A 22,353-nucleotide genomic window follows, 5' to 3' on the forward strand; every position below is an offset into this window, starting at 1 on the left:
GCCACCACCCCTCTTGCTCCTCATGAGTCCTTCATTTCGGATGGTGAGCCGTTTACGGATGCAACTCTTTGTCGATCCCTAGTTGGAGCTTTACAGTACTTGACAATAACCAGATCGGATTTATCATATGCGTGATTCAAGTCAGTCAATTCCTTTAGGCTCCTACTATTAATCACTTTCAGGTTGTTAAACGAATCATTCGCCATGTTAAAGGCACGGTTTCATTTTGCCTACACTTTTCTCGTCCTCACAAAAACTTTATTCTTTGATATTCAGATGCTGATTGGGTGAGGTGTATTGAAACCAGACGATCCACCTATGGTTACTTCCATTTTTCTCGGTGGCAATCTTGTTTCTTGGAGTGCCAAGAAACAACCCACGGTCTCTAGATCTAGTTGTGAGTCCGAGTACCGTGCCATGGCAATTACTGCTGCTGAAATTGTCTGGATTACTCATCTTTTACGAGAGCTCTACGCGTTGCCACCTGATAGGCCGACTTTACTTTGTGACAACAACAGTGCATTGTTCATGTCGCAAAATCCGGTCTCTCACAAACGAGCGAAACACATTGATTTAGATTACCACTTTTGTCAGGGAACTTGTTAACTCAGGAATGTTGAATACAAAGTTTGTGCCTACCAATCTTCAAGTGGCGGATATATTCACTAAAAGTCTTCCGCGTGCCTCTTTTGAGACGTTTTGATCCATGCTACGCCTTGGCCCACTGCCTTGCAGATTGAATGGGGGGGGGGGTATTAGATAACAATTTACCATATTTTATGTATCTTTTATTTTTAGTATATATCCCTAATTTTGGTCATCTCCTGAAGTCTAGGAGGTTTGTTATTATTCCTTGTACATATAATATTGTCAATAGAGAATTCAATTTGTGTGGTTGCATATCAAATCTTTTCAGTCATTTGTTCGTTTATGTAAAGCCAATATTTGAGATTTGCGATATCAAATTACGAAACCCGTTATATATTTATGGTCAAGATAATATTTAATGTCGGCGAGCAAAACCCGGACACGATACGAGAACTTCGACGCACGCGCTTAGCTTTAACGGAAGGAAATCTTCTAGAATATTGTTTTTGCTATATATATGTGTCATATGTTATGTTTATGTGTGTGTTTCTATGGTGTAAGTCATCCACCCAAGGGGAGCTCACCTTGGGTGGGTCGGTTCGTGTTTAATATACTAAATCTTTCAACCGATAACGAGATCGTTCACTATTTATATTTTCTTTATATTACGTTCCTATACTTTATATTATCTCTATATTATGTTCGGTCCGTATGATTTCACCGCACCCGTCTCGAGGTTTATCAAGAACAAAGCCGTTCGTTGTCGGATCCGGTTTTGGGACATACAATTGGTATCAAAGCGGGTCGAATCTTATGATTCAAATTTGTTTTGATATTCGGGTTCTATTTCCGCTATTACTCAAACCGAGACGTTAAAGTTTTGGAAATAAAGTTTGGTGTTTGGAAATAAAAGTTTAAAGATTTGGGGAAATAAAGGTGTTTGAAGTTCGTCTCGGATCTCTAAATCTGGGTTCAGCCGTTTGAGTGGTTCAAGGTGGTGTTGGTAATGTTGGATTTGAGGCGGCCATGAATGATGGATACGTGTTATCTTGCGAGTATTTGATGACGGTGGTGGGGTTACCGGTTGAGGTTGTCGGTGATCCTAGACGGTGGTTCAAGAAGGGTGACGGCCGGATCTGATATGGCGGCTAGCTAGGGTTGAAGATAGATGGCACTTCAACATGATATGGTATGGTGGATGATGGCGGAAGCAACATCAGATGGATGGCTGGCCGGAATTTTTTTCCGGCGAGGGTGACGGTCGCCGTAAAGTGTTTTTCTGGCGGTGGTCAACAGTGTTGGCGGCTGGTTGTATTATATGCAAGCTAGGGTTTTGGGGTTTTGATAGAAACTTTGCAAGTTGGGCTTCTTTTAAGTTATTGGGCTCATATGTTGATTGGGCTTGGTTGTGGACCAGATTTGCTTTTAGTTTTGGGCCTAGTTATATATGGATCAGTTTAGTTCATGTTTGATTTGGGCCAAGTTGTTTAAGATGTTGTGGGCTGTTGTTTTTATTGGGTTGCTTAAACTGATCAAGAAGTCGTTTATTTTTTGAGTCGGGTTTCGTCTTGTTTAACCGTGTTCAAAGCTTGTTATTTCTAAGGCGTTCGAGAAGTTGGATCCGAAAGGTGAACTTCCAACGAATTAATAAGTTTTGTTCATTTGATCATTGAATCCGGTAATTCGAGATCGATTTGTGGATATTCGAGCTCATCTCATGCCTATATACAACTTAAGATCCGAAGAAGCGAGAACTACTTTAAGATTAAATATAGGTGGATCATACATTGAGGGGGTGAATTGAATGAAGAGGCATCGATTTATCGGGTGATTTGTGAAGATGCGAGACACGGTGAGACAAAGTTTTGAGATCACAAGTCAAGGGGGGTGATTGTAAGGCCAATATTTGAGACTTGCGATATCAAATTACGAAACCCTTTATATATTTATGGTCAAGATAATATTTAATGTCGGTGAGCAAAACCGGACACGATACGAGAACTTCGACACGAGTTTAACTTCAAAGCGAAAGCTTCTAGATTATGTGTTAGGCTATAAATAGGACTTGTATTGTTAGTTTGTGTGTGTTTTGTTTGGTGTAATCACCCATCCAAGGGGAGCTCACTTTGGGTGGGGTCGGTTCGTTCGTTAATATTAAATCTTTCAACCGATAACGAGATCGTTCCTATACTTTATATTATCTCTATATTATGTTCGGTTCGTATGATTTTCACCGCACCCCGCCTCGAGGTTTATCAAGAACAAAGCCGTTCGTCGTCGGATCCGGTTTCGGGACCTACAGTTTGGGATGTCATTTGCTCGTTTGGGGGGTCATTTGCAGGTTTGGGATGTCATTTGCTCGTTTAGGGGGTCATTTGTTCGTTTGGGATGCCATTTGCTAGTTTGGGATGTCATTTGCTCGTTTGGGAGGTCATTTGTTTGCTAGGGGATTACTTCTCAAGAGATGACAACTGTGAGTCAAAAAAGGGCATTTGGTTAAGTTGTTACCGATCAGATTGTGTTGTACCTTCAATTGAGGTATCACGTGATCTCTCGAGTCTCACTCCTCCCAAGTTATTGGGCTCTTTACAATCACAAGAGCATAGAATTAACAACAGACAACTGGTAAAGCAAGAAAAGATGGAGGAACAAGCATTACAAGTGATTCATGATCGCTCACAGTTCAATAATAAGTCTCAAACCAGCAATGGTTTTGGCTCAACTCGTCGTGGGCCACACGTGAAAGAGGACATGGCAGAAGCATGGATAGAAGTCGGGTTCTCCAATGCACAAGTGGCAATAAGTTTGGTCATGTCAAAAGGGATTGTTGGTATAATGAAGAATCTCATGCCAACATGGCTGCCAATAAGGAAGAAGAGACAAAGGCTAAGTTGCAAGAGAAGAATATATAACGATGAGGCTCGGTGGTTCATGACATATGTTCCAGACATTTAGTTTCATCTGCTACTAATGGTAACAAAATCTTGTCTATGGTTTTCCTTATTCAAGATTAACAAATTATATATATATATTTTTAAATAAATTTAGGAACCGGATCTTAGCCCGTCAATACCTTTTCTTCACCCATAGACGGGTAGCTGGTTATATGGTCTAGCATATGCTGGAATCAGACTTGGGAATTTCATATGTCAGGGCTTGCAGAACCTATCCACCAACCCATTTTCAACAATAACAAATTAATAACATAATAAATATGGGTTATGTTATAATAGGAAGTATAGTTTTTGTAGGAAGGATAAGAAGTAATCTTGGCCATTGATTTTGAACATGGAGGATTGAGATTAGTTTATGAGGAAATCAAGTGTGAACATAAGAGGAAGGGTATAAAAGGAATAACACATTTGTTGTCTTTCTCTCTCTACATGCAAGGCACATGCCAAATTCTCCCATCATTTTTAAACGTCCATAACTTTTTTTACTACGTTTTTATTGAAAAACAAATTCACCCCTAATAACGAGTGTCTTTTTATCTTTAATATGAGTACCATATTGTAATAAAAAATTATAAAAAAATTGGTGGGTTTTTTACAAATTGTGTTTTACCTTTTACCAAATTGTGTTTTATAAAATTGTGTTATACAATAGTATTTTTCATTGTGTTTTTTCCACTGTGTTTTTTTCATTGTGTCATACAATGTGTTTTTATCATTGTGTTTTTTTTTTCATAGTGTTTTTTCTATTGTGTTTTTTACATTGTGTTTTTCATAGTGTTTTCCATTGTGTTTTTTCGGACTTTTCCGGCGAGGTGGTGGCGGTGGGTGACAGGTGTGGTGGCGGTGGGCGGTAGAGTGGTGGTGGATGTAGGAGATGAGTGAAGATGTAAGTGGGTTTTATGTAAGTGGGTTTTTGAAATTAAGTTAAATGGTTTTGAGATTAAAGTAAATGGGTTTTGATATAAAAGTGTTAAAGACAAAAATATCATCCTTCCTAGCCTTATTAAGAAAATCAAACTTCTTATTTTTACCTAACACTAATAAATATATTAAAATTTGACAAATTCAAATAAAGTTGGAAATTTGAAGTCGATGCTTACGATCCTGTAGGGAGGACTTCAACATGGCCAAGGAATCTGACTGGAAACACAACATCGTCCTGCTTTAGATATCCTCTGCCATACCCCATGATGGCAAGTTTAATGTTGCCATCGAGTCCAAGAACAAAGATGCAAGCCTCCCCAAACCACCATTTCAACCTGCCATATCTTTCTCCATTAATTGAAAATCATTAAAGTATATAGATGGAATATAGAACATGTGAGAGCAGATTATTTCAAAAACAAGAAAAGTGATTATTAAAGGCTAAATTATCAGGGACTAATATATCAGTTTTGAATACATAGTATCTAGGACTGATTTATCAGTCACTGATAAAATTAGGGACTGATTTTTATGTGCCTAATGTTAGTGACTGATAATAAGTCGCTAATACTTTGACACTTTATCTGCGACCAAATTTCAGTCCCAGATGTGTTTAGAAAATATTACGTTGTGAAAATTTATTGACGACTGAATTCAGTCCCAAATCTATAATAAAAAATTACTTTAATATATGGTGACTAGTAATGCATCCCTAACCTATAAGGAACATATTAGAAACTTGAACTAAACTATTAAGGACAGGTGTTTTAGTCACAAATACTTGGTATTTGGGACTGATTTTTTTGTTGCTGATGTATTGGGGACTAATTTTACGCGATATATTTTGTTGACTAATAATCAGTCACTAATATTTAGACACCTTATTTAAGACTAAATTTCAGTATCAAATATATTACTCTATAATGGAAAGATGGGGAAATTTTCTTAAGACTAATCTTCGGTCTCTAAATAGGGACTGACTATCGGTCCTTATTACTTTCAAAACATGACGAATTCAAAACTGATATTCAGTCTTAAATGCATATTAAAAATGACCAGCAACTAATTTTCAGTCACAAATTATGGTAATCAAATTCTACCATTTGATATGAAGTATCAATGACTGAAAATCAATCTCAAAAATATTTTTTGCAATCTTACAATCTTAATCAAGACTGATATTTTGTCTTCGCATAATTTATTGACAAAATAATGGGAGACTAATTTATAGTCTCCAATAATCGATAAATGTTCTACCAATTTAAAAAATATATTACACTCAAAATCAGTCCAAGCAGTTCTTGAAACAAAGCATACCTAGTACTGAGATTAGAGACCATTATAAAAGAAGAATAAGAGGTTAAAAATCACTCTTTAAAGTTGAAGTACTCAAGATAAAAAAAAACCAACCTACCACATGACTACCTATAAAACGTATCGGCTGTTATTGCGTGCTGAAAGAAACAAACTCAATACACACCAGGGCCGGCCCTAGGGTGGGGCTGGGCGGCCGATGGCCTCATGCAAAGTTGCATGTAAATGGATTGCATTGAGAAGCTCTTATGATATTACATGTTCATTAGTATCAATAACAATGGATTCTATGTAGGGTTAAATTTGAGTTGTTAGAGAACAAATAAGGTGTTTATGTAGTACGTGAATGCTAGACTTCAAGCCTACAGGAAACGCACCCAATGTAACACTACTAGAAAAAAGGCTTTTAATGACACATGCACTATAACACACATGATTTATTGACATGCAAAAGTGTATGTATAAAAAAAGTCATAATTTTTATAATTTGAAAAAGTTATGACATACATATATATATATATGTATGTATATTACATATAAAACATATTAGAGGGATAAAATGGTAATTGTAACGCAACTGAGGAGAGGCCGCTAAAATTTATTGAAATCACCTACGGCGACTTTCCAATTCTTTTCAGGCTTAAATCCTTCTCCTGGCAGCATAGTTAATTGCAATTAATAAGCATCACTACAATTCAATGGGCATCCCAATCGTCCCACCCTTCGTCTGTTACCTGCTCAGTGATTTCTTCAAGTTCATGACCGAGCTTATTCAACTTGAATATGCAGTTTACTAGTTGCATTGTCAATGCTTGGCCTTGTGGAAACTCCATAGATGGGTAGTAATGTTTGTGATAATGCAGATAAGTCTCATTCTACTGCTGCAGAAGCGAAAAGGATCGAAAAATTGATCAAAAAAATATAAATCATGCCACAGCGAGATGTCTTGTATAGTGATTGAATATTTACTTGTATTATGCAGTCACAACCACTTTCTGCTGTTATGCTCATACTTGACAGGTGAAAAATGTGGACTGTACTGAGCATGATACTTGATATCGGAAGCAATATATATTTATCTTCTGCCAGCGAATCTTTTCAGAGGTCTTCGGTTTAGCAGCACCATTGACTTTAGTGGTAGTTGCCATCGCTGGAACTTCTAGAAGCTATTCTACATTATACACTGCAAACATAATTTTGTTACTATGATTATACGAAAAAACTGGCATATATGTCACACGATTGATAACAGTATAAAAATGGACATAAATGAAACTATTAATGTTGAGATATACATGAGTCTCAGCAGTTTCTTCCTTCATATTTTTTTCTCCTTAGTTTCCTCTTTTTTGGTTCACTTAAATCATTTGACAACTCCTCTGAGGCAGACTCCATCATCGATAGCTCGGATTCTTCATCGGAATCGATCACCCTTCAAACTAACAGTAGGCGACTAGGCCTTCACCTGGATCAAGGTTTGATATTTATATTTTAATCAATCCATCTCTTAATTATAAGTAATTAGGAGTGTTCATAAGTCGGTCTTAGATTTCAACAAATTTGTTTTGGTTTATAATGGCCAAAACTATTGCTAGTGGTTCAACCTGAAAACTGTTAAACCAAGCCGTGAACACCCCTTAATAATAGGAAACAAAAGGTGATACCTTGGGTCTGGGAGTGACGGCTTCAAAGCTATGAAATATGGGGGTATCAAAGTCAGGGGATTTTAGTTCGATATACGCCCCTTTGTTATTGTACCCGCTCTTCGGTTTCCTGACAAGTCAAAAAAGTATAGTTACAAAGTCCGGACATTATTAAATATTGTTGGAAAATTTTTTGTACAGATAAAATATTTTTAATTTTGAATTTTTTTATATTATAAAATTAGTTGAAACACCTTTGATTTAGTTAAAACCATTCAACATGTCATTAAGTTTTGGTCAAAACTTAAATGGATTGGTTAATGATGATTGAAGTGTTTCAATTTTTTCATTAATGATGGTTGAATGGCTTCAATCTTCTACTAGTATAAATACCAAGGGAGCTTCTTGGTTGAAGACACACCAAATAACACATTCTCTCTTGTATTTTCTCCAACTTTTTCCCTAAAGAATTTCAACATTCTTGATCTTTTTCATCATTTTCTTTAAGGTACTATTCGGGTGCTAGAGCCCTCCCCGGCAATACATATTGTTTAGGCCGTTGTACCCTGGGAAACAAAACGGGAAGAGACCCGGAATTTGTTTTAAGGGCCCCGTGTAAAACACGATCCTCGGTCACAAAGATCACGACACAATTTTTCTTCTACACCTTTCTTGCATTATTTTATTTCAATTGTATTGTAATTTTGATTTTTTCTGGTGTAATTCGTATTGTAATTTACTTGCTTTCCTTGATATGTTTGATTCTTTGTATTGTTATCATTTTATTAACGTGTTTTATTTTTATACGTGAATGGTTTCCTACAAATATAACCTAACTTAAGTAGATCTCCGTTCAGTGACATTCCCTTATTCTTTTAACTTTTTTTTTTGGATAAATCCACTGGTTACCAAACTATTTTGATAAAATAGGTGAACAATTGACGGTAGAGCCAACTACACTCAAGGTGACCGGGTTTGCTAACAACTCAGGTTCATCCCAACTAACATACTTCATTCCTGAATCGATAGCATTTTCTAATATGATTTTTTATTATTTTGTAGTTGGATGATTTGGTTGGATCCGGAGAGGCCTCGATGAGTTTTTTGTGTCAATTCGGTTTGGTTGATGACACGTCGAAGAAATTGAGGATTTTAATTACAGGTCATCCTTCCTTGCAGCCCAATTTCATTATTTTAGCAGTTTCTCTCGTTAACCAAGATCTTGCAACATCAGATGCTATCAAAAATTTCATGTGAAATGGGTCCAAAAGGTAATATTATAATACCATCTCCATACACATATAGATTCGCTATTATTTATCTGTTTCTAAAATAATATATATTTTTTAAATTGTATTTATCTGATTAGTTAAAATCTTAATACACAGGAGAGAGAACTTTTGGTGTTTTGACAAAGATTGATCAAACATACGGCTTTGATGTGGCTATCTGCTGCGTTGGTATGTATTTCTGACACGACTTATAACATTTTGGACCAAATGTTAAAAGTTCCGATTTTATTTAATTAAAAGTAAAGGACCAAATGTTTTGTCAACATAATTCAGTTATGAAATTATTATATTGAAGTAATATGTTTTATTTTGCAGTATGCGTATTCAGTTTTGCTTGTGAGGTTTATGATTATTATTTGTTTGTGTAGAGTAGCCTCCTCTATCGAGGCTGGGTGAGATTACAAACTTAAGTCGAGTCACCAAAGTGTTTTGGTTCATATCAGGCTACAAAGTTATGAGGTTTACTATTGTTATTTGTTTTGGTTCAAATCAGAATGATAATTATTATATAGAGATTATGATAAAAAGAACTAAATGATAAATGAGTAGGATCCGAGCTTTTGTAAAAGCAGTTTGGGCTCTACTCGAGCCTAACAATAACCTTGTTTAATAAACAAACTCGAGAATCACTTATCCATTCTAAATTATGTAAAAACAACTAAATCAAAAACAAGCTTATATTTGTTTAATAAACAAGCCCAATATTATTTAATTTTTCTTTAATGTTTATACAGGGTACCGGTGTTATCAATGGAATGCATGTATGTTCATATCTATGCGCAAAGAATGTCTCATTTGTTGCGTTAATCTGGATGTTAGAGGTGATGGGCAGGTCGGTGACAGTTCAAAATGAGTTCTGGCTGACCCACGAACACCTTTTATCCATTCTAAACTTTTTTGTCATGATTAACTCATTTGTTAATTATGATTACAAAACAATAACATCTATATAATGATTAAACGTTTGGACAAGTAGATTCGAGCTCAGGTATGTTTTTGTTCTGAATGAAAATACAATCGTCAAATACTTCAGACTTGAGGTAGGTTCTCTAAACCCCTTTCTTTTTCTTTACTTTTTTTTAATTCTTCACGTTCTATAAACATGCCCTCTAAAAGAAAGATTGCGGCAGGACTGTATTAAACAGGTAGCAGTTATTAAAAATTACCATAAAAACTTATATTTTAGCAGATCGTATTGTTTATTTTCATGTATGGAAATTCTAAATCTTGTTTTATGTTTTGGTTTGATTAATTTGCAGAGTGCTTGCTGAGAGACTAAACTTAAACTATGAAGATGTTGAAATATGGATTTTTTATCTCATTTGATTCTTGTTATTTGTTTGTATGTGATCGATTAGAAGATACTTAAATTGATTTTTGTAAGTTGATTGCATTATATATATACACACTTTACCATTCTTGAACTATTCAAGAATTGACTTGCAATCTACTTGAGCAATCAAACATAAATTTTAAATTAAGAAAAACATTAAGATCAGCAGAAGACACCTGAAACTGTGGATAATCAGGAGGAGCACTGAAGATTGTAATCAAATTCCCATATTTTGTCTCATGATCAATAGTGTACCCTTTATCCATTGGTTCTAGATCGGGCCGTTTTGCCCTTGCATCAGGACCCTCATGAGACCTAATAATTAACTGTAACAACAACAACAACAACAATAATAATAAGGATGATAGAGGCGACTGAAAAGGTAAAGAACCAAAAGCATTACCTTAAGACTAGATTCCTTGAAGAATTTTTTGATGTAATCCGGGCCCCACAAAAGACCAACACCCCTTGCTATGTTTGAAGAAAGGCCTTTTTTCACAGTTGGGCCAGACCATAAAGCATCCACGAGAATCAAATTCGGGTCTTCATGTGAAGGGTCAAGTTCAATCCTCCGTTCAGCTTTAGATAGTTCTTCCAAAGAACCAAGAGCCAAGGGAACCGACTCTGGGTTTGGATTTCTTTCCTTTTTTTGGTAGCATGCTGCGAAAAAGGCCCCTGTGTGTTTTGTACACACACCTTGCTATAGTTGAAGCAAGAGGAAGCTCTTTAAAACATTGTAAACACTTATCATAAACATCTTTTCCCACCTTCTTGTCACCATATTTAGCAAAAACTTCCTGTTGAAATCCATAAATCTCCATACATTCTTTTGTTTCATGATTCCCTCGGAGTAGGAAAACTCGTTCTGGCACAAAGACCTAGAAAACATGCTATATCAGTATTAAAAAATAATACACAATACCATGTTTAAATGCTTTAAAGCATGCCCTCTAAAAGAAGACATGCTAATCACTGATTTACTAAACAACAAATCTAACTATTATCTTAAAGGGTATTTACATACATCCCCTTCCTAATTTCCCTTATTACATGCTAAACCTTTAAGCAATGCTATTATCTTAAGCAATGCTAAACCTTTAATTACAGATGTCCCCTCCCTAAAACACATGGATTACATATTTCCCCATTTCATTAAAAGTTTCATATTGAATTACTATTTTGTCCTTAATGAAATTATAATTGATGTGATAATTAATATATTTCAGTTGTAAAATTTATATTAATCATTTTTATTAACAACTATAACCGGATAAATTATATTTATTTATAGGAAGACGAACTGGTAAAATCCGTTGGCTCTTGCAAGAAAGAAGTCAATGTTGTGAATACTTGGTGAATTTTCTAGAAGATACTTGGATTCTTCAGCGTGCTAATACAGAGACGATGGAGAAACAAGTCGGGTATGCTCTCGCATATGTTATTTATTCCTTGAAATATTTGTATGTCTATGATTAATTTCGAATTAACTTGGTAATACAAATACGTACAGACACATAATCAGAAAACCATCTCTATTTTCAAATCTATAAATCAAATGTATATATTATAGATACACAATCTCAAACCTCTACTTTTTACCTTTACCGTCGCATAACCCAAACAGAAATCGGAAAAACGTAGTTAGAAAAACAACATCTAATGTCAACATATAAAACACGGTGGTTAAAAGCGGCGGTTGGTTTCAAGTGGGTTTGACCTCTATTAGAAAAAGGCGGTGGTTGGTGGTCGAAACCACGATTGCGGTGGCTTGGGCAACGTGTTTGATTTGAAGGTGGTACAATGGAGTTACGGGGGTATGGGATAGAATATAGGGTAATATGATCTATTATGTATTTGTTCAAGAATTCGTTATAGGAATTTTAAGATGAATGGAACAAGATCTTGGATGAGATTTCTTTTTCATCAAACGGTTGTAATCAATCCCTATGGCATCTGACGGTAGTAGTAGTCAAATATGTACATTATAAATGGAGGGTAAAATGGTAATTTAATAAGAAAAAAGGAGAAATATGTAATTAGTTTTAATGGTTTGGATAAATATGTAATAAAGGCCCTTAGTAAGGGGATATATATATAAATATCCTTTATATTAAAACAATACAAAGATCTACATGACAATTTAATTAAGCTATTCATATAGGATTTTACGTCAACAATTTTTAAAATTATAATTTACACATAATAAGTTATTTAATGTTAATACTATTATCATTTATATAATTACTAACAAAGTTACAATATAACTTTAAATATTGTATTAAATGAGGTTTTTATAAATTTATAAATTATAAAATTTTATTCATCATTATTTATATCTTATGAATCCATAAAGTATGTTATTATGTTTATTATTAAATTTAATTTTTTGTTGCATTTTTTTAACCACCCGTGTATTACACGGGCTATATCCTAATACATATTGAATCAACTTAAGGTGTATGCGATATTGTTAGATAAGTTATATTATGTATCCAAGTTACCATCTATATCTCAGTTGAGGTATTGTTTCTGTTCCAAACCAAAAATTTCAAGACTTGATGTGATCATGTTACTTACAACAGACAATATCCAAAGTTAACAAAAGTAAACAAGACAGAATAAAAAATCTACAAAAGTAAATAAATTACTTACTTTTCAAGCCAATAGTATTATAAACGCTTCAAGACCCTAAGCTCCTCTATCAACATAATCACCATTAAACACAAAGAACCTATCTTGAGATGGAGGCCCTGCTTCGTTCAGCAAAAACAACAAATCATGTAGTTGTCCGTGCACATCTCCAACCACCACCACCACATCCTTATCAGCAGGTTCAATTTCAACCCGGTTCGGCTCTTTATTTAAAATCTCCTCCCCAGTTAGTATGAGAGCATTGAGCACCTTCACCGGCAGCACATTTGGAAAGTATGATGGCAGGAGATTCCTGGAGGACCAATCGAATTTTTGCATGAGGTTTGTGACCCAATCTAGGGTTAGAATGCCATCAGAGGACCATGTAATTGGGTTTTCAGAATGATCAGGGGAAGGGTTTTTGATTTCTTCTGATATGGAGGCTAACAAACTAGACGCCGAATCCCATACGTTCTTGATGCCTTGGAGCTTTTCATTGTCCCCAAAACGACTAACAGCATCATATATTTGCTTCCCCATATGATCCAATGCTTTTAGTGCCCCATTTAGTACCCTCTGATAAATGTTTACAAAATTAAATGTGTCTAGATCTAAATGAATGAACAAAAAAAAATTTATGGGGAACACATTGAAACAAATTAATTCATACCTCAACAACTTCCTGCTCTGTCTCTGTCTGCTCGTTGTGGCTGTCTTCACCACCACCGTCCACTTTTGCTTCATGCAACAACAATTCACCAGTTGCAAAGCCACTAGATAACTCGTTCTTTTGACTTCCATCCGATAATCACGGGTCGAGCCCTCCCACTCTTAGGTGCAACCCTCACGTGATCACAGTAGAAGAGCTTTATCAAAGTACAAGAAAAAAATTAGAATATACACAAATACACAATATAAAACTTAAATAAAAATATAACTATAACTTCACATACCACTAAGAAAGTAAGCAGGCCAAGAAAAGGATGACGGCGATCATTGGGTCTCCAATCTTTCTTGCATCCTTTGACTGCTTCCACCACGAATTCACACCAGTCAAACTCTTTAATAACACTTGTAGGCTCTATTGATTGCATGAATCTTCTATAGATGCTGCCATTTGCCATAGCACGAACTAAAGTGGACACCATTAAGACCAAGAAATCCACTTTGAACATAAAATCAGTGGATTTGTTGTCCTGGATTTTCTTCACCAACGTTTTAGGGAGCATTATTTTAACATCAAAATGATTCGTCCAATCTTTAGTCGTATCATCATCGTATTTTGAACTTGTTTGATGCTCAATGATGGTACTCCCCATAGGGAAGCCGTACATCCTACGAACAGCTTCCCGGTTTATCGGGATCTCTTACCGCGTGTTCGAATCACCATTGCATCCGTGTCTAGTTGCATAACAACATGGAATGCAAGTGTCGAAGGTACGTCATCGATATCAAATTGTAGAACACTTTCAAACCCCATGTCAGCGGTAACTTTCTTTTGATCAGATGCCATGTTTTTAATCACGCTGAGTAAGTGTGTTTGGGAGCCCACAACCCTTGTATATAGAATATCTGCATTTAGAAACTATGTTTAGAAATGATATTGAACAAACCAAAAGACCCCAAAGCTTGAACTGATAGTTCAATGACCTATCAAAATTTCATACTTTGCAAGAATCTGACCAAACTACACATACCTTAAGCAAACATTAAATGCTTCAAAGTGAAAAAAAAAATCAATTTTAATCACAGTAACCAACCGGTTCAAATAGATAATCTCGCATACACATTCACACTGACAAATAGCCAAATAGCACAAAAACATGCAAATCAAACACTAAGATAAAAAAAAACATACAATCAGCTAGCTAGATCAATCATTTGTGCTCATATGATACGTTAACCAACCAACTATCAAAATTTCATTCTTTGCAAGAATCTAACCAAACTGCACATACCTTAAGCAAACATAAAATGTTTTAAAGTGAAAAAAAAGAACCCGTTTTATTCACAGGTAACCAACCGGTTCAAATAGATAATCTCGCATACACATTCACATTGACAAATAGCCAAATAGCACAAAGATATGCAAATCAAACACTAAGACAAAAAAAAAAATACAATCAGCTAGCTAGATCAATCATTTGCGAGCGTATGATATGTTAACCAACGAAATAAGCAGCAATCATTTGGAAAGAAGCATGAAGGTGATATGTTCGCCAATTAAATGATATAACTCAGGATCAGGGGCGGATCTACGGTAGTAACGGGTGGTTCCGCGGAACCACTCGAGTTTCGAGTTTCGAAATTATAGTGTATTTATATATAGAAAATAATAAAGGAACCACCCTATAAATTATACAGGAACCATTTTAAAAACATATAAAGTGCTTGCCCGGCTGGTAGTTTGTGGGTTTTGTAACCCGGAGGTCGCAGGTTCTATTCCCGTTTTTATAGTTTTTTTTTTCTTACTAAGTTACCCTAACTGATGTTAGGGTTTTTTATAACAAACATAAGCAAAGCAGCGCCTCTCTTCGCAAACAGGCAACAGCAGTGTCAGCAGACCAGTTTACACTTCAGAGTTCAGCCACTGACCACCGTCCACCACCGTCCGCCGGCGCCAGCAGCCTCCCTCAGCCACTCCCGCTGCCCGCCTGCCCCGCACAACCCCTGACCAACCGCAACACCGTCCCTATCAGTCTATCACTCTATCAGCCACTCAGCCCGTCTTTGATCCCTGTCCTCCTGCCACTGCCTACTCTTACTCGGAGTCTCGAAATCTCCCACTTTGAAAGTAATAATTCATTGTTAAATGTTAATTGTTCATAATTGTTAAGTGTTAACTACTTAATTGTTAAGCTATTTGTTAAATTTAGTTTTAGTTTGTTAGATTATTGGTTTTAATTTCTAATGACAGTGTCTCTTTTATTATTTTATCGTATTTTTATTATGTAATGAACTTTTCCCGAACCATCAAACCGACCCGAACCTCAAACCGACCCGGAATTTTATATACCCGACTTGGTGAAATTGAAACATATAAAAGTAGTGCACCACCCAAAAAAAATTCCTGGATCCGCCACTGCTCAGGATCAACCAGAAAATTAAATACGCAGCAATTAGACCAATTCAGCAATCACCTTTAGAAGTCAATCCCACCATTGATGTAAGAAAACTTTTAAAAGTGTATAAACAACTACCTGCCACCAAAAAAAAAAACAAACATCATCAGTAGAGGTTAAAACATGATGCCTTATCAACTCATTAGCTTGAATACATAAGAACACTTTTAATAGTCTTGAACAAGAGAAAAAAGTTCATTAAAAATTGAAGAAATACTTTGTATATCAAGATTTTTATTTTAACACCATATATATATATATATAGTAGTAGTAATAAAGAGTTTATCTAAGCTTGTAATCACAAAAACATTCAATTTGATCAAAATGCCCTATATATTGTGCGAAAACACCTAATCAGACATCTAACTCAAACATACAACGGGCGTACTAAGCTAACTTAGTGTTTTTGAAGTCAAAAGCAGGTGTACTGTACACTCAGTTAAAGCATCAAACCATCAAAAATATAAATGAAAAATAATAAGCTTACCGATCGACCTATAGGAAGAAAGTGGCAGCCGGTGGCCGGAAGTGTGCGGTGGTTGCTAGGGTTTGATGGAATTAGCAGTGCTGGTTGCATTGGGTTGGGTTGTGTGTGTTGTCTGCTCTCCAATTGGGTAAAAGTGGAGTGAAACCCTAATTTTACTTACGGTAAGCTTAGGTATACTGTCACTTACTATTATTATTATTATTAGTGGTAACTATTTTGAAAATCTTTCTCCATCCTAATAAATAACAATAATAATAATGGACCCCATCAATTAATAAGCTTATAACGAACTATATCATTTAATGTCATTTAATCTATGTAATTTACATTTGGTGGGTTAGATTACAATATGAAGTATAGTTTTTTAAGAAGGATAAGAAGTAATCTTGGTCATTGATTTTGAACATGGAGAGTTGATATTAGTTTATGGGGAAATCAAGTGTGAACATAAGAGAGAGGGTATAAAAGAAATAACACATTTGTTGTCTTTCTCTCTCTACATGTAAGGCACATGCCAAATTCTCCCATCATTTTTAAACGTCCATAACTTTTTTTTTTACTACGTTTTTATTGAAAAACAATATCACCATAATAACGAGTGTCTTTTTATCTTTAATATGAGTATCATATTGAAATATAAAAATTAAAAAAAAAATTGGTGGGTTTTTTACAAATTGTGTTTTACCAAATTGTGTTTTATAAAATTGTGTTATAAAATAGTATTTTTCATTGTGTTTTTTCTGTTGTGTTTTTTTCATTGTGTCATACAATTGTGTTTTTTATTATGTTTTTATCATTGTGCTTTTTTTTTTATAGTGTTTTTTTCAATTGTGTTTTTTACATTGTGTTTTTCATAGTGTTTTCCATTGTGTTTTTCATAGTGTTTTCCATTGTGTTTTTTTGGACTTTTTCGGCGAGGTGGTGGCGGTGGGTGACGGGTGTGGTAGCGGTGGGCGGTGGAGTGGTGGTGGATGTAGGAGATGAGTGAAAATGTAAGTGGGTTTTATGTAAGTGGATTTTTGTAATTAAGTTAAGTGGGTTTTGAGATTAAAGTAAGTGGGTTTTGATATAAAAGTGTTAAGACAAAAATACCCTCCTTCTTAGCCTTCTTAGGAAAATCAAACTTCTTATTTGAATATAACCCTACATTTGGTAACCCATCTTGTTGTGGCTAAATAAACTGGTTAACCGAACTGATCCCCCTGAATCGAAACCGAATCGGTTTACAACTCTGATTATGTAGAAACCGGTTTAGAACTGATTGAAACCGAAAATTCCAGTGAAGGAGACCTAGGAGGAACCGGGAATTGACAGTGGGAACACCACCCCCAGTTTTCTCTCCAGATGTTCTTTTGTCGCATTTTGAGGATAAACCCCACTTTCTCAGGATGTTTTTATATTTTTTTGGTGCGAATCCAATCGAGGAACTTGTGAAATGCCGGGATTCTGTTGACCCAAAACTTTAGGATTTCCGTCTCGGTTTTGGGATTTTGTTGTTTAGGATTTCCGTCTCGGTTACCCAAAAGTTAGATCTCAAGCTCATTTTAAACCCAAACACAAATATCAAATATTTAATTATATTTAATTTTTCAAATAATTTCCAATCAAATTTTTTTAACTTATAGGGGGTGTTTGGGCGAGCTTTTAAAATTGTTTTTTTGTTATTTTCTTTTTGAAAAGCAAAAGAAACTTTTGAAAAGCTCCAATTTGAATCTTTTGGAGGAACTTTGCTAAAAAAGCTCACCCAAAAGCCCCCATAACACACTAAAGTATCCCATTTCAGGGCGGGAAAAGGAGTATGATATTGCACTTGGGTAACCATATAGTACAAAACAGATTTTAAAACTAAAATACGATATTTGGTTACACAGTAATATTTTAAATAATAGTAAAACATAAACATAAAATTAAGACAATGTAGGTCCGTAAACCCGATCCGACAAACGAACGGATGTTGTTCTTGATAAACGATCAAGACGGGTGCGGTGAAATCAAACGATCGAGACCAAAATACAAAGATAACGTAAAGGATAGTGAATGACTCCGTAATCGGTAAATGATTTATATAATAAACGAACCGATCCCACCCAAGGTGAGCTCCCCTTGGGTGGGTGAAAACACCATATAAAACACATACATAAAAAGACACCACACGTCCTATTTATAGCTAAACAGATAATCTAGAAGCCTTTCTCCCCATTGAAGCTAAACGCGTGCACCAAAGCTCTCGTCTCGTATTCGGATTTCCCGCCCACTTTAATTATTAACTTGACCGTAATATATTTAACGGGTTTCGTTCTTTTGATATCGTAAGCCACATTTTCGGCCTTACAATCACCCCTTGACTTGTGCTATCAACTCTGTCAAACCGTGTCTCGCATCTTTATAAATCACCTGATAAAACCAAAGCCTCTTCGTTTCAATTCACCCCTCAAGGTATGAACCACCTAATTTCATTCATGAAAGAGTTCTCCCTTCTTTATCCATTCTCTCGGATCTTAAGCAATATAGGTTGAGATGAGCTCGAATATCCACAAATCGATCTCGAATTACGGTTTCATCGATCAAATGACTAAACTTATTAATTCCTTTTTAAATTCAAATCCTTATCCAATATGTTCAAAGTTCACGCCTTGAAAATAATAGAGAAATAACAAGCTTTGAACATTGTTAAACTATAATGAAAACCAGATCAATTTTGACTTTCTTTAGTTTGGTTAATGTGAACAATATCGATTTCACTGCCCAAAATTATTTCGCAAAATCGACCCAAATAAACTTATCCACCTAAAGATAATCCATCTGGCCCATAACAAATAATTTGGCCCAGACAAAACAACCAAGTCAAAGGCCAACATAAAAGCCTAGTATGGAAATATAAAATAAGCACCAAGCCCAGGTAGCATTACCACAAGCCTAATTCGGAGAGAGGTCATGAAGTTAGTCAAACCCTAGCTCACATCATAAACACTGTCCCCTCTTCTGTTCACCGGTGCTGCTCCTGCCGGAAATAAGTACTCTAGCGGCCATAAATGTCACAAATATGAGAGACACTGAGCAAATTGTGATTGAGTTGCTCCAAGGGGTTGACATCATTAAGGTTAGAGTGCCATTTAAAACCTTCCCTTTTTTGGTTATATTTTCTCCCCTATCTCCAGCAAAGGAAACATGTCCACCATCGAACGATTGAATGCTAAATAGTAAGAACTCATCTCTTGTCATGTGTCAGGTGCAACCATTGTCTAAGTACCAGACAAGCCTTCTTGATTGACCCTACACAAATGAACATCTAGTTAGACCTTGTTTCCCTAGACTTAGTTGTCTCGGGAAGGTTAATGAGAAAATCACCAAATTTTATTTTCAGAAATATGAAGTGTTGTGATGAATCAGAATCAAAAGAACAGGCATAGGAATCTACGCAAAAGCATGTTTCCTAGATTTAGAAGTTCTTATGGACCGTCTTCTCTTTGCTTTCAACATAATATCCTCATTGGGATCCCTTTTCTCACTTGTTTTTGTTGGGCTTTTGGACTTTTCAGTCTTTAAACCCTTTCTAGCTCTTTCCTCTTTAGTTATCTAAAAATGTTTCTTTATTTTCTGAAATCATCAAATCTTATTTCCAAACACCAAACTTTATTTCCAAAACTTGTAACGACCGTTAATTTCCGTTAAAAGATTTAAGCATTGTAAAGTTTGTATATTTTACCAAGACCGAGTTGGCGTTCTTAGGGGACCTCCTAGCCATTCCCGAAAGCCGTGTTATCTAACCTTTGGCGCAAGACATCACGTTTTACAAGTTAAAGGGGCATAAGTGTAACATTATTATAACAAAACCCTAACTCCATCTATTCCTCCTCCATTGTTCCGATCAGCCAGAAGGGGCAGCAACCACACCTACGTTTCTTCATTTTTCCGTCCATTCCTAGGTGCCAAACTTTAATTCAAGATTAGTATAATATCAATTCAAGTATTTTTCACCATTAAACTATTTATTGAACCCTATAGATGTCATAATCATGTTAGGGTTTGAGTTTTGATTAAAACAATTGCTGACAAATTCGTACTCGTTTATTGTTTGGTCTGTTACTCGATTAAAATTGATTGTTTTTGATCGATTCTTGATTCCATGATATTCTAATCTGAGTTTACTTTCCAGAAAGGTATAATTTGTAATTTTTGGAAGAGATTTGAATGGCTTTTATGATTTTATAAAATTGTGTGTCAAAGCTGATGCGGGGTGACGGATTCTGGTCTGTCTTCCCGACATCATAACTCTTTTTTGACAAGTACAAATTAGTTGGTTCAACTTCTGAAACTTCATATTTTGAGTTAAGATTACAACCCAATTAGAATCGTTTAATTTGGTTTGGTAATGAGTTTTAAACAAATAAAACACTTTTGTTGCACACTGAAATAGCTACACGTGCCTTTCTGTGTTGAAAGAATTTTTATGATTTTTGTGTGCACTAGAAAAATATAACAAAAATATTTTTATAAATCTAAGACAATTATTCAACTCTGGTAAACATTTCATAATTTATTCCTATGATTTTCCTATGTAATAAAATACATCTTTGCATGCTAAAATCTGCTCCGTATACTCATTGTTGATCAATTCATTCGTTTTAGGCTAAACCGGTGGCTTGAGGCTATTTAAAGTGAGGTTTTGGCTCCGTCATCTTCCTAGGTATGTCATATAGGTCATACTTTAGTATCCTGAGCATTGAAGTTCGTTTGATTTGTCAATTGTCGTTAGATTGAAAACTAGGATTTTGGTTGTCTAGTTAGTTGATTGTTGCGTTTAGCGTGTTGTTTGAGGGAATTAACAACCAATTCGGATTGAGTAGCCTCGACATGTTTTACGGGCTGTGAAAAACTAAATTTTTATGTTAATGGGGCTGAATTGGTTGTCGGTTTCTCAAACGGGTCGGTACAACGCAAATTCGCGTTTAATTGGTAGTTTGTGCGTTGTACAAGTGAATTGCCGACCCATTCAACTCGTGTAGTGTCGTGTGGACTTGTTGGCTGTAATTATAGTAAGTGTGGTCCACACGTGGCTGAGTTGGTTGCTAAGTGGATAAACAACTCGTAAACGCGCGTATCCAATACAATTAATAACTTTCGGGTGTAGTTTGGAAAGCTTTGTCCCCGGAATAAACTAAGGGTGGTTTTGGTAAATACATGGCCTCGGGGGCTGATGTAATTGAATTTGGTAAGGTCGAGGCTTTAGGTCAATCAAATCTTGTTATAACGCCTTGTAGGATAAACAAGACTGTATGGTTTAGTTAGTAATCCTTATGTGCAATTCGACATGCTTGTGAATTGTGGACTTGATTAGAGGTTCTATAGCTAGTTGGTAATTACGTGGATCGTGTCAGGTGAGTTTCATGATGCCATTTTTAAATATTTTTACATTTTGGGCTAGCATACACACCTTATTACGATTTTACCCGGTTTTACTCGTTTAAACTATTTGGATGGTATTACAAAGCCTTATTCGTATTTGTGGATTTATGAAACTGTGTGTGAATTATATTCTATGCCTTAGGATATTTTAGACTCGTTTATGGTAATATATTCCTTAAGGTTATATATATTACTCATGGTCTAGGCTCGATAATACTATTAGGCCTAGTATTAATTCCTAGATTACCCATTATTTATGGATTACACGTGATGATATTGTTTGGTTGAATAATCGATTAAGATGTTTGTAAGTGTGTATTTGGATGTCTATGTTTTGATAAAGTGTGACCGGGTTAAATATATTACTCGGGGAGGACCCGGGGTGAGGAGGCCTGTGTTGCATGTTTATGTCCCGGCGGGTCAAATATATTACTTGAGTCCTTGACTTCTTGTCTCATGACTTGGGGTGAGCAGGCCCGCCGTCCTGCTAAACCGTAATTGGGTCAAATATATTACTTGGGGAAGACCCGGGGTGAAGAGGCCCATATCATGTGTTTAGGTTTGTTAAACCGTGACCGAGTCAGATATATTACTTGGGGAAGACCCGGGGTGAGGAGGCTCGTGTTGCGTGATTTTGTTTTGTTAAACAGTGACCGAGT

General features: G+C 35.6%; 1 pseudogene; it reads right to left on the reverse strand.

Moving 5' to 3' along the window:
- Window positions 1-7,082: 7,082 nt before the first annotated feature.
- LOC143585660 (serine/threonine-protein phosphatase 7-like) lies at window positions 7,083-14,192 on the reverse strand (annotated as a pseudogene).
- Between the last annotated feature and the right edge of the window lie 8,161 nt (window positions 14,193-22,353).

This window comes from Bidens hawaiensis, unplaced genomic scaffold, assembly GCF_021521415.1.
Source record: "Bidens hawaiensis isolate Kalapana, Puna unplaced genomic scaffold, B.hawaiensis_p1.1 tig00033954_1, whole genome shotgun sequence".
NCBI classification, from domain to species: Eukaryota; Viridiplantae; Streptophyta; class Magnoliopsida; order Asterales; family Asteraceae; genus Bidens; species Bidens hawaiensis.